Source organism: Schistocerca piceifrons, chromosome 1 (assembly GCF_021461385.2).
Source record: "Schistocerca piceifrons isolate TAMUIC-IGC-003096 chromosome 1, iqSchPice1.1, whole genome shotgun sequence".
Classification (NCBI taxonomy): domain Eukaryota; kingdom Metazoa; phylum Arthropoda; class Insecta; order Orthoptera; family Acrididae; genus Schistocerca; species Schistocerca piceifrons.
This window is the reverse complement of record NC_060138.1, coordinates 457274327-457288465: the sequence shown is the minus strand read 5'-3', so window position 1 is coordinate 457288465 and position 14139 is coordinate 457274327. Positions and strand designations below refer to the sequence as shown.

Sequence of the window (14139 nt, the reverse complement as noted above, 5' to 3'; positions counted from 1 at the left end):
GGCTGAGTTCACCCCGAAAAATGTCAACAGTGCATGGCAGACTGGATGGTCACCCATCCAAGTGCCGACTACGCCCGACAGCGCTTATCTTCGGTGATCTCACGGCAACCGGTGTATCCACTGCGGCAAGGCCGATGCCCTAGCCAAGATAGGCATAAATAATTAAAACAAAAGCAGGCAACAAATAAAAAATACCGCTACAAGGTAACAGGTAGGGGGAGGAATTGATTTCAGGCCTCAGAATTATTGGTCCCTGCCCTCTTTGCCGACGCTGGTCTGACAGTGAAAACATAAAAAAAAAAATTAAAAAAAGAAAGTTGGGAGAGCGAAAAAAAAGTGGAAGCGTGGTGTGTCCCGAACCCAGATGTCCTAGGATCGTAAACACGCTCTGCTAAAATTATTCTTTTTCTTCAGTGTGTCGAGCTCGATTATTAAGCCTGCGGTGCGCTGATTCAGTGTCAACAGCAAACCACGTAAATTCTGAAACGACGACATAAAATAAAATAAAATAAAATAAAAAAATAAAATAAGTGGCCTAAGGAGCTGACTTCAGGCACCAGTCTCTTCGGAGTCGTGGGCTCCTGCACACCGCGCACTCGCTGCGGCGTGTCGGGCGGTGTTTACGGGTGCTTCGTGGCGGCGGCGGTTTCTTCATCTGTGCTGTATTCTTTACTGGAGTGAGTACCAAGCATCACGGTGATTCCGAGGATCGTCAAAATAACATTCAATGCGCCTTTGGTCGATCGGTAAATCGGCCGTCCGCCTTCGAAATTCATAAATGGCTTCGCGAGGATTTGAAATTAACGGACAGTGACGTTCTTGGTTTACTATTGGATTCCTTTTTGAACTCTCTGTTTTTGAAGTTGCCAACTCCCGAAATGTGTGACTCTCTTGTAACGGCTAATGACGGTGTGCGACAATTTAAGCACTTTGATGCCAGGATTAGTAATGTGTTGTCTAACGCCGGTTTTGGTATACGAACTGTGCGTGTTTTCAATTTATCTTTTGAAATGAGGAACGAAACGATTTCCCGTGCTTTGACACCTTACGGTACTGTGTTGTCGGTGTCAAAGGAAAAATGTTCGGCTGCTTATCTTCCACAAGTGGATGACGGTATCCGAAGTGTAAAAATGATAGTGAAGAAACATATTCCTTCTTTTGTTTATATTAAAGGACAACGCGCGTTCATAACGTACAGCGGTCAGCTGCAGACGTGTTCTTTTTGTAATAGTACTGGTCATTTCCGGCAGGACTGTCCCGCGCGTAGGCGGCCGGTACAGCTGCCACGTGGCAGTAGTCAAGACGAGATGACGTCGGCCGCAGTCGCCACTGGTTCCAACCACCGCGATGCGCGACGCGCTGAGGACACCGCCGTAACGGCGGACGCTTCTGAAATGGACACCTCACCCTCTTTGCCAATAAATAGCGTTGTATCATAAGTGACTGTCAGTTCTCCTTCGTAAAATGTGATTTCGACGTAGGACGTTTCCGTGAGTGCGCAACAGACAGTTTCAGAAGTCGTTCCGGAACGCGTGCCATTAACAGAATCTAGTCCAGTCCAGGAAGCTGCGATACGTACGGCTTCATTGTCTGTTCTGGACGTTGTGACGCCATCAGTATTAGAATCCGCTACATCAGTAGGCTCTGTGCAAGTATCGGACTCGGTCATGGAAGATGTGACGCTGTCACGATCAGAACCCGCCCCGCGTGCTGTGTCCGCGAGTGTGGCTACTTCCGACCATGTTACTGGCCACCGCAACGAGAGTTTTTCGCTTCAAGAGGACCCCAAACTGCGACGCGAGAGGAATACTGACAGAAATAGCAACCCTCAGCGTTTGCGCTGTGCCAGTAGTTCTGATCGGTTGGAATCTGGTTCCTTTTCCAGACGGGTTCGCAGTCCGTCTCCGGTCCTCGGGCCGTCGTGCCCTCCAAGTCCCAACCGACACAGCAAGATTCGCAGCGGACCACGCAGCGTGTTGACGTTGCTTCCCGGCCGGCGTCGACGTCGGGCCGCGGCCAGCAACGACACGCTTCTCGCAGTCAGCCCGCAAAGAAAACCACTCGTGCCGACAGTAAGCGTGACGTGGCTGTTCGCCGGCTTAAAGACATTTTGAGCACGCTGGGTTCGGAAACGGACGTTGATTTGGCCACGGACACGACCTGTACTGCGCCATCTGCTCAAATGCCTGTCAAACGAAAATCTAACGACCCACACCCTCGATGCACTCATACGTCGGTGCGTGACCCTGGGTCGACGCCTTCCTCAGTTTCCTCCGCCACGACGGCGTCCAGATCTCCAAAAGACGCGCCTATAAAGTTTGAGGGCGTGCCCCAGCACCCTCCTCCCCGTGACCGGCTGGATTGGTCGGAGGATGTGGAGGAAAAGGATGACGGGACTCAACCAAATGGTTCTAATGGCTCTGAGCACTATGGGACTCAACTTCTGAGGTCATCAGTCCCCTAGAACTTAGAATTAGTTAAAACTAACTAACCTAAGGACATCACATACACCCATGCCCGAGGCAGGATTCGAACCTGCGACCGTATCAGTCTCGCGGTTCCAGACTGCAGCGCCTAGAGCCGCACGGCCACTTCGTCCGGCGGGATTCAACCCCGTGCATAAACTGTCTATTCTGTTTCTACGTGGTGCGGCGCACAATCTAACTGGTAATGTAGGTTTTCCTGTTATATGTTTGTTTATTTTGTGTTTTTTATCTCCGTATGGCGTCTGATCCACGTCAGTGGAATGTTGTTACTGTTAATGTAAATAAAATGCGTAGTCAGTACAAGGTGTCCGCCCTGCACGTTTTTTTACGCACCAATAATTGTCATCTAGCTTTTTTACAAGAGGTTACGCGAGACGCCTTGTCGTTTTTTGCTAATTTTACAGATTTCATTGTTGTTGATAACGTAGTATCATTGGAAGGAACAGGCACAGTGATTTTAGTCCGTTCTGGTTATGACGTACAAAGTATGACAGTTTGCCGAATGGCCGCGCTATTGCGTGTACTGTTAATGGTTTTGTTTTTGTTAATGTTTATACCCCTTCTGGTAGCACGCCTGCAAGGAACAGATTTTATGCTCAGGACTTCTGTCATTTTCCTCACCGCAATCGGGACAACTTAGTTGTTGGCGGAGATTTTAATGCTGTTATAGACGACAGGTACCAGGAGCCTAGACCAAAAAGGTGTCCGTGACTTTCTGCTCTAGCTGATGGCCTCCGGCTCCGAGATACGTGGCGTATGCTCCATCCTCACACAACGGAGTTTACCTATTTTTATCCCACGGGCCACAGTCGTCTTGACAGGATTTATGTGTCGTCCCCGCTTGTGACTAATGTTTTAGAGGCAGAAGTTCATCCAATTATTTTTCTGATCACTGTGGTTATGTATGTCGACTCATTTTATCTCTTCCCCGTATTCCTGGTCGGAAAACGTTGTGGAAATTTAATTGCAGCCCTTTAAGTGATGTACATTTTAATCGAAAGTTTACCTCATGTGGCAAAGGCTCTTGCAGGCCAAGCCTGCTGCACGCAGCACCCTTGAGTGGTGGGTGAAGGTTGTTAAGCCGGCTATAAGGGCATTTTTAATTAATTTTAGCCGCGAAGCTGCGCATTGGCGTCGTGAGACAGCGCGATTTTATCAAAGTTGTCTGCGTGATCTCGCCCAGCGAGTTCCAGCCCAGCCCGAACTTCTTCCTGCTCTTAAGCAGTTAAAGGCCAAACTATTCCACTAGCTGCGGCAGAACAGTGACGGTTCGGTTATTCGAAGTCAGCCGGTGGGTGTCGTGGGCGGGGAGGCCTTATCTGTGTACCATCTAAACAGGGAGAGAAGGAGGCGCGCGAAGTTACGCATTGATACTTGGGTCACACGTGATGGCACAAAAACCTCTGACGCGGGCCAAGTCGAACGGGAAATTTCTGCGCACTTAGCGTCTCTTTTCAACGATGTCGCTGTGGTTCCTGGCGCGATGCGGCGGCTCCTGCAATGGACCCCCAATGTTTTGAGCCGCACCGATAGAGATCATCTTAACGCAACCTTCACTCTTGAGGAACTAAGGGAGGCTGTTAACGGTAGTCCGCGGGGAAAATTTCCCGGTGTGGACGGGATACCGGTAGAATTTTATCTCAAGTTATTCAATGTTCTCAGCGATACTCTACTTGCGGTTGCCAATGACATTCAAAACGACATCGCTATACCGGCAGCGACTGGGGCGGTAGTTAGTACTCATAAGACGGCTCTGACCCCCCTCACGCCGCGCATGCGCGCTGTCCACCGTCACTGGTACTGTATTAAACCTCAGTACAAAGTTCTGGGAATTGTCCTGACGGACGACCACCGAAGGATGGCGGCGCTAAACTGGCGCACGACGCTTCGTCAGATTCGTGCCCTGGCGAAAATCCACGCTGTCAGGAACCTGGCGCTTGGCGAAAAAGTGTTCCTCATAAATACCTGTATACTTGCCAAAGCGTGGTACTTGGCCCAGATTCTGCCACTGCCGAAAAAACTTGAACGTGCCATCAAACACGCAGTCTACTGGCTGTTGTGGAAAGGCAATATTTTTAAAGTGTCCATGGAAACGTGCACTTTGAGCGTGACGGAGGGGGGCTGGGTCTGGTTGATCTCCACGCAAAATGTGCGGCGTTGTTCTTTCGACGGACTACTGCGGTGGTTGAAAAAGGGCCTCGTAGTGTGACGGCGGTTTGGTTTGCAAAATATCGACCACATTCAGTGACTGCTCCAGTTTTTGTTCCTGATATTCCTTATACGTTAAATTATGTGCGCCACTTCTACCTTTGTGGTAGTTACGTTGTTAGTAGCGATGTCCGTGGACGCACAGTCAGTGAAATCATAATAGCTCTTCGCGGGAATCCATCGAAGAATAAGTGGGAACGACAGCTACCGCAGTACGACTGGAATACCGTGTGTAAAAACATTGCATCTAAGGTCGTCCCGGCGGAAGTACGTGCGACGTGGTACAAATTAGTGAACCGTACTATTTCGACAAACTCAAAATTACAGTCCATCCATCTTATTCAGTCCAGTGCTTGTGAAATGTGTGCTGAAGAGGACACTCTTGAACATCGCTTTGTATGGCGCAAATTCAGCGCTGTCTGGGACACTGCATGTGATATGGTACGCTTGATTAACAGAGTGGCTACGCATCATGTGACCACGACAGACGCCATGGTGCCGCAGTAAGGCTTACCCTGTGGCCAAACGCAATGCCACAATTTGGATTATTGGACACACCATTCAGTCCATGTTTTCTCTCGGATTGACTGATAAACTGGACTTCGTTACTTACCTTTGGAGTGAACATAATACCGAACGCGTCCGTGCACCTTAATTCGAGACTTTTTCCAATTTTTTGAATGCTGCTCTATCTCATGTATTCAACACGAGTTTGAATTATTCTTGATTTTGATTAATTCCTTATACACAGTTACACTGTCCCGTCCATGACGTGAACAGATCGAGACAGGAACGTAACGTAACGAAAAAAATTAGATTGTTTGTCTACCTAATGTTGTGTATGTGTTGCCGGCCGAAATTTACTGTCGTGCGCACCTTGATGCCTTTCTTAGTTTTACTTCATCCTTTCTTTTCTGTTAATCGTCGAGTGGACGACGTTCTATTGCTTAATTTTTTTTAGCGGTGGACGCTTTTTGCTTTCCATTATTTTATTCAGTTGCACTGACTTCGCTTGCAGTATGGTGCTTTGTGTTCTCTTATGAAATTTACTGTCGGTATGTGCCTTGCCTAACCCATTGTACCATTTTTTTATGTTACATATTGCCGTCAATGTGTTTTCTTTGTGTATTTTCATATGTGTATATTCTTTTCTTGCTACTGCCGCGTGGAAATGACCGAGGTGGTCAATCGGCGTTTTCAGTTTCAAGTTGGTTGACGTAGTGATTTCCAGATATGGCTTCATTACGAGGGACATGATGTTGCACTCCTTCATTTCTCAACATGATTCTTTTAAATGACGCACAGGTTGAATTATTTTAATTTGAAGTTAAGATTCTTGTTTCCTACTAGTTCATCTAGGGAGTTTTTCCTTTGTTTCTTTGTATGTGTTGCTGTTAGCTGCGTACAATACCTTCCGTTGCATCCGTACGGAGGGATTTATTCATTTTCATTGGCATATGTGTTTCCAAGTATTGGACCATACGGAAGTACCACTTGATCCTACCCAGGAATATCTGGTTCAACGGGAGACACTCACATTCATTGTTAACGGGAGAGCTACATCACCTAAAAGTACAGCCACAGAAGCTCGCCAAAGACGGTTTTATGGGGAGCGCAAGGCCGGGCTATGAGGGGAGTTGGGCTGACCGTAAAAAAAAAAAAAAAGGTCTAAGGCGCTGGTTTCAGGCACCAGTCTCTTCGGAGGCGTGGGTTCGAATCCCAAAGCTGCCAAACGTGTAATTTTTCCTGCGTCGAAGACAGCTGCACTCATTGCCCGCAAAGGGAACAGCACAACAAGGCGTGAGCGTCTGCTTCGTGAATTGTAGAACGGTACGTGGTGCAGCAGCAGGATTTGTATGCGCCTTTTGCTCTCATCATTGCTGGCGTTCGTCTCCACGAAATGCGTCCAGAGCATGCCGTTCTATAACGTGCGGGAGTGGATTTTTTATATTTGTCGTCAGTTAATCGTGGATGGTTGCTGCGTTCGCTGGAGGCACAGTGGCATCGTAATCTGGTGTAGTCTAGTGGCTAGGATGCCTGGCTCTCACCCAGGAGGCCCGAGTTCGATCCCCTGTACCGGAAATTCGCGTATTTTGTTGCTCCTCTTATGCGACTTGTCGAGACCGGAAATGCGCGTATTTTGTTGCTCCTCTTTTGCTCGACTGACGCTACGCTGACGCGTGCAGAAAGCTACGTTAAGTATGACTCGCGGCAACACCTGACGGCGAGAGAGATGCGGCGTCTATCCACTTGTTATCGAGCCACATACCGGTACCTGTAGTCAAGAGGCTTGGAGGACTGCAAGACATTGCCACGGAGGTGAATGCAGCTAACCACTGCAGTTAGTGCCCTGACAGCGCAGGCACGTTCATTTGCTCGTATACATGTGATGGAGACCGTGTCTGACACTGCTGTGGCGTACACCTTGGCCTAGGCTTTGCTGGGTATCGCCACTTGCATTGCAGCCAGCTGCCTTCGCGGGCGCCTCCGTGGCCATGGCCGTGATCGTCTAGTGGTTAGGACATTGCGTTGTGGCCGCAATAACCCAGGTTTGAATCCTGGTCACGGCAATTTTGAAAGTTTTGCCTTGCTGCCGTTGCAATGGCGAGTACTCGAAATGACAGTACTCTCTTGAACTTTTCACTCGTGTTCCGCAGGCCGCAGTTTGCACTACCACTTCATCCCCAACACGTAATGTCGCCTCCCAGAGCGCAGACGTCCGCTGCTCTCTGTAGTCGAAAAGGGCAGTCGTTTGAAGTGCGATGGATGAGCAGCCAGTCCCAGCAGAACAGGAAGCTGTGGCGTGCACTGTTTCTACAAATGCTAGGAACACTGGCGCACCAAGCAGCGCATGTAGCGTGGCCGAGCGCTTAAAGGCGCTGGTTTAAGGCACCAGTCTCTCTGTAGGCGCGGTTTCGAATCCCGTAGCTGCCGGGGGTTTTGATGTGATCGCGTTAACCTGCCGCTTTTCCTTCAAGTGTAACCTCCTTGAGCTCACATATGTTTGATACATGACAGTTACAGCTACGATACTTTAGTGGTTAATGAAAGCCCAGGTTCGAAACCTGGTCACGGCACGAAAACGTCTCTTGACGCTGTCTCCTTAATTGCGACAGCTACAGACAAGTGGCGTCGCTACCATACGGCGGGCACGGCTTTTTCTTGATGTGGATGGCCTAAAGAGACGCTTCCAGTGGGAGAGCAGTGGAAATACATGGCACGGCGATTGCCAAGATACTTCCATTTCGAAGTGATCTTTGTAGTACAAAGGAAACGTTTTGCCGCTGCTGCTCCAACGGTAACGTGGCCGAGCGGTCTAAGGCGCTGGTTTCAGGCACCAGTCTCTTCGGAGTCGTGGGCCCGAACACATCGCGCGCTCGCTCCGGCGTGTCGGGCGGTGTTTACGTGTGCTTCGCGGTCGGCGGCGGTTCATCGCGGTGACTGTTTCTTCGCTGCTGTAGTCAGCTGAACTGTAAGTTAAGATGGATTCTGAAGTCCGAGAAAATAATATCCAATGCGAATTTGATAGAAACGTAACCCGACCGTCTGCTTTCGAAATTCATTCGTGGATGAAAAATGACTTGAAAATTCCTGAAAGTGATGTGCTAGGCTTGCAATTGGACGCGTTCCTAAACTCTTTGTTTGTAAACTGTGCGATGCCCTCGTCAGTGAAAACGGTGGCGTACGAGAATTCAAACACTCTGATGGGACAATTAGCAATGTGACTCTGTCGAATGCTGGTTTTGGTATCCGAAATGTTCGAGTATTCAGTCTTCAGTTTGAAACTAGGAATGAGACGATAGCTCGTAGCCTTATGCCTTATGGCACAGTGTTATCGATTACGAAAGAAAAGTGGTCGTCCACTTATATCTATCAAGTTGAGAACGGTATCCGTAGTGTCAAAATGATTGTGAGGAAGCACGTTCCTTCGTTTTTGGTTATGGCCGGTCACCGGGCTTTTATTTCGTATAGAGGTCAGCCCCAAACCTGCTCCTATTGTAATGCCACAGACCATTTTCGGCAAAATTGTCCTCGGCGTAGGCGCCCTGTGCAGTTGCCGCCCCGTGGGCAAGATGACGACGCGTCATACGCTGCCGTGTTGTTAGGTGTTCCGCGTTCACCGGCACGTTCCGCGGACACGGAAACACCGTTAGATGATGCGGTCGCGATGGATACCGATGCCACTGCAACCGGTACTGATTCTGTTCAAGACATGTCCGTACCTTCTCAGTCAGTTCCCGCAGCTACTGTATAGATTCCGCCTCCGGCTGTGCCTGAAGTTCCGGTGCGGACCGCATCAGAACCCGTTCAGGTGCCCCCCCCCCCCCCCCCTGTTGCTGTTGTGGATACGTCACCCTCTAATTTCGAACTTCAAGGTGTTCCAGACGGGGCTCCTGCCTCGCAGGAACCGAAGCCAAGGCGTGAAAGTGTTTCGGAGAGGCGTGGCAATACTGACCGCTTCCGCAGTGCCAGTAGTTCACGGATTTTAGAAAAACGATCCTTTTCTCGCGGAGAACGCAGCCCGTCTCCGGAGTGGAAGCAGGTTCCACGTCCGAAGTCGAAACAAAATCCAAAATCTGTGCAAAAGCCGGCGCACAGGCCCTTGCCCCGCCCCGTAGTCGAATCACGGCCGTCGGTTGCGGCAGGACGTCGTCAACAACGTCCTGTGGCGAGCAGTCAGCCAGCGCCTACGACAAGTGTGTCGGAAGACAGGCGGGAAGCGGTTGTACGGCAGTTAAAGGAAATGTTGCACCACTCTGATGTACCTCTCGCAATGGACACTACGACGTCTTAGGCTACGAACCCGGCCCAACTATCGGTTAAGCGTAAGGCTGAAGACACCCCCAAGCGGCGCACGCGCCCCCTTCGCAGGATTCCGCGTCTGCACCTCCCACACAAGAACCGTCTATTTCGGGTGCACCGTCTGCAAGTTGTGACTGGGCAGACGATATGGAGGAGGGATGTGGGTCCACTCCCGCCGTCTAATTTGTTTTAATTGTTTGTCCCTATAGTATATGGTAGCACGCCCGCCATCTGTAATTGCTACTATCAATCTTAATAAATTGGAGTCACCTGTGAAGTTTGCAAGTTTTGTGGGTTTTTTAAATTACATTGCTGCTGACGTAGTGTTTTTGCAGGAGGTTGTGACAGATCTACTTCACTCAATTCCGGGCTATCAAGTACTCTTGAACTTTGATATCGAGTGTAATTGTGGTACTGCCATTTTAATTCGTGTTGATCATGATTATAGTAATGTCGCTACAATTCCTAACGGTCGAGGTGTAGCTTGCACGATCAACAACGTACGATATATTAATGTGTACCCCCTTTCTGGTGCCGACGGGCAGCCGCATCGCCGTGTGTTTTATAGTAGTGACATTTGTCACCTTTTACGGGGCCCCCACCTGCCTGTAGACATGGGCGGCGATTTTAACTGCGTGCTGGAAGATAGAGATCAGGAGCCACGGCCGTATAAGTGCCTAGAATTACAGACGCTCGTTACGGAGATGAATTTAATTGACTCATGGTGTTATTTACACCCGCGGGACGTGGGATTTACTTTCTTTTACCCCACGGGAAGGAGTCGGCTCGATAGAATTTATGTTTCTCCTGATAAACAGCAATGTCTTACGGAATCCTCTGTTCACCCCGTGATTTTTTCCGATCATTGTGCGTATGTCTGCCGCTTTCATTCTCTATTGGCGATTAAACCCCGCGCAAGTCGATTATGGAAGTTTAATGTGCGACATTTTGCGCCGGTTATCGTGCGTGTGTGGCAGAGGGTGCTGAAATATCGCGGTCTATATGCCTCCACTTTGTCTTGGTGGGTAGAATTTGTTAAGCCGGCATTGCGCAACACCATCCTGGAGTTCGGTCAGGATGTTGCTCACTGGGAGCGATCGACATTGCAATTTTACGAAAGCTGTTTAAATGATGCCATCCACCTGCACACAAATCATCCTGCTCTTCGGATGGCGACAATTTGGGGTATCAAACACCGTCTTCTGGACATGAAACGGGAATCGTTGCGCGGATCTGTCGTACGGAGCCGGGCCCCCGGGACGCTTGTTGATGAAGCGCCTTCCGTATTTCATCAGCTGCGCGAACGCCGGCGCGCAAAGCGACGTTACGTCACAGAGCTGGAATCAGCTGACGGTGCGCGGCTTCATAGCCAGGCGGCAATTCTTGCAGAGGCCCGCCGTCACTTCGTCGAACTTTTCAGTGAGAAATACACGGATGCTGCCGCGATTTCCGAGCTTCTCCACGACGTTCCATACGTCTTATCCGTAGCGGATCGCCGTCGCCTCACGGAAAACTTTACCGTGGAGGAAGTGCGTGATGTCTTAAAACTGTGTTCCCAGAATAAATCACCGGGCGCTGATGGGTTGCCACCGGAATTTTATCTGCATTTTTGGTACTTATTTGGCTCGGCCCTGACTGATGTTTTTAATGAAATTTTAAATGGTGTGGATGTCCCTGAGTCCTTCCTGGAAGGTATTGTGGTCTTGGCTCCAAAGGTTCCAGTCACCAGGAAACTGTGCAATCTTAGACCGATCACCCTTCTTAATGGTGACTATAAACTCTTTACCAAATGTGTCTCCTCTCGCTTGAAGCTGGTCGTGAAAAAACTGATTAGTCCCTTTCAATACTGTGCAGTGCCGAAACGCACTATCTATGGTGCTGTGTCGACATACCGAGATGCCATTGCCTATGCTTCGACGAATAGGATTCCTTTTGACATTTTATCCATCGATTTCGCAATGGCATTTGACAGAGTAAGCCACCTCTATCTCCGGCGAGTGCTACGAAAATTTGGTTTCGGTGTAAAGTTTATAACTGTGATTTTTAACCTTTTCAAACATTCCACCTCACGGAATAGCATCAATGGATTTTTGTCGGAACCTGTACCACTCCGCTGTTCTGTCAAACAAGGGTGCCCTCTGTCCATGGCGCTTTACGCAATTTCCTTAGATCCTCTGTTGCGTAATTTGCATAGTGCTGCAGGGGAATACGTATTGGGGATGAGAAACACGTTTATCGTGCTTATGCCGATGACCTTGGCCTCTTGGTGTCCTCGGCCACCGACTTCGACATTATACGTGCTCTTCTCACGCAGTATGAACGTGCATCCGGTGCGAGCATCAATACCCGTAAGACGGTCTTTCTGCCCATTTATGCGGCGTCACGGGGCTTCAAACGCCCATGGTTTACAGTGAAACGAGAGCACAAAATTTTGGGTATTCGCTTTCAAGCCAATCTGTTACAGACTGCGTCCTACAACTGGCGTCTTGTCTTAAATGGCATACGAGCTCTGGCTAGCCTGTCTGCTACTCGTACCCTAGCATTAACACAGCGAGTGCTTTTAATAAATGTTTTCTTGCTTGGTAAGGCCTGGTATCTTGCTCAGTTATTTCCGATACCTAAGAATTTGGGCAGAGCTATCACACAGGCAGTCTATTGGCTATTGTGGCGGGGACATATTTTCAAGGTGTCTTACGACACATGTACTTTGCCGCGCGAACAGGGTGGACTCGGCCTCATTCATTTTGCTATGAAAGCCGCAGCGTTGCTCCTTAATCGGACGAGCGTCACCATTGAACAGGATCCGTCGAGCCCCACAGCTGTTCTGTTCGCTATTCATCGTCCTCTATCTGAAGCAGCACCTCTCGACCCGACTACAATACCGTTTCAGCTGCGTTATGTTCGAGAATACTTCGTTCAGAAAAGTTATCTCGCCGGCGACGTCCTCGACCATCGAACACGGACTGTAAAAGGTGTCTACCAGGGACTAAGAGGACGGCCAGTCGGCAATAAGATGGAGGCGCGCTACCCGCGATCTGCGTGGAGGACGGCGTGGTCCATCGAGCTTGTGTGGAGACTGTCGACAAGACGACACCTTAGAACATCGTTTCGTGTGCCTGAGGTCACCGTCGACTTGGAACATTGCCGCCAGGATGCTCGCACTTATCAACCGGACCAGCGCTGCCAGTTTTTCTGCGGACACGGCTTTGATCCCGTACTTCAAACCATATCCGCATACGAAGCGGGCCGCCACTGCATGGATCGTGGCTCACACTGTGTTCGCCATCCTGCACTTGCGACTTACAGACGACTATGCCTATCTGGTTTATTTGTCCACGCAACATGACCTCACTAAAACCAGGAAAGACTATCACAAAATCTTTGCCAATTTTCTGCAAATTGCACTCGCATTTGCCCACGACAAACTGCTGTAATTTACACTTCACTGCTGCAACCTTTATTTCCTTCTGTGTGTTGAATTGTCTCCAGGTACGAAAACATGGTTAATGCAAATTGAATGCTACCGGCAGAGTGAATATTGAACAAGTACGATGCTACCGCTTGTGCAGGGCTGCAACGTGGAAATTACGAGGAAACGTTTAACACAGTTTTATCCTGTGTTCGTGTGTGTTTGTGTTTCGCTGTCATTCAGTGATTTCATTATGTTTTATTCATTTTTTACAACGTCTGGTTCCTCCGTCATCGGCGTACATTCACGGATGCGTTGCGCACGGCGCTGCCACGGAGATTGTTTGGTTTTCAAGAAAGGAGGATTTTTACTTTCTTTTTAACACGTCGGAGAGGATTGTGTTTTCCGTCTCTTTATCCGCCAGACAGTTCGGAAAGTTCGGGAGTATACTCATTCCTTTGACGTGTGTCGATATTTTTATTTTTGTGACTTTTTTCATTACTTATTTTAATGGCCGCCACGAAGCATTTTGAACATAATATCATGGGACGTGTGAAGGGTGTTCCTTCCCTGTGACTGAGAGAACTAACTCAGGCAGTATTTGATTTTTTATTCTTTTTTTCAAATTTTATTCTTTCTTTTATTGAGTTTAGGTGAAGAGCGCCTGATGCGCTGTTATTCTTTCATTTTTTATTTTATGGCGTGTAGGCGCAAAGCGACTGATTCGCTGTCATTATAGGCCTGCACTTTCACTTCAAGAGGATTTTAATTTTCCGTCGATGCCTTGCTAGCGGTGAACAGCCACAAGAAACTTTCCTCGCCGCAATCCAGTATCTCCGATTCCATCACTTCATCTTGAACATCAACGTCTTCCACAGGAAGTCGACGCTAAAGGAACCATACCGAGAAGTTTACGGTTTTCAACTGAATGGACAGTGCAACAATTCGTCTTTTCTGTTTGCAAGCAGCACCGTTTTCTTTTATAGCTAAAGAAGCTCGCCAAAAAAAAAACGTTGCCACTTTTTACGTCTCATTTTTGTGCCGTTGCGGTGTGTTCTCGTGGGGTAGGAAGCAGCTCTTGTGACGCGCGTGTCGTGTAGGTAGCGTGGCCGAGCGGTCTAAGGCGCTGGTTTCAGGCACCATTCTCTTCGGAGGCGTGGGTTCCAATCCCACAGCTGCCGAACGTGTAATGTTTCCTGTGTCGAAGGCAGATGCAGTCATTGCCCGCAAAGG

At 48.9% G+C, this 14139-nt stretch overlaps 1 non-coding gene across 1 annotated transcript; it reads left to right on the top strand.

Annotated features, from left to right (window-relative positions):
• The first annotated feature begins 7192 nt into the window (after window positions 1-7192).
• On the top strand, window positions 7193-7264 carry Trnah-gug. The gene has a single exon. It is a non-coding gene; the product is annotated as a tRNA-His (tRNA).
• Window positions 7265-14139: the final 6875 nt, after the last annotated feature.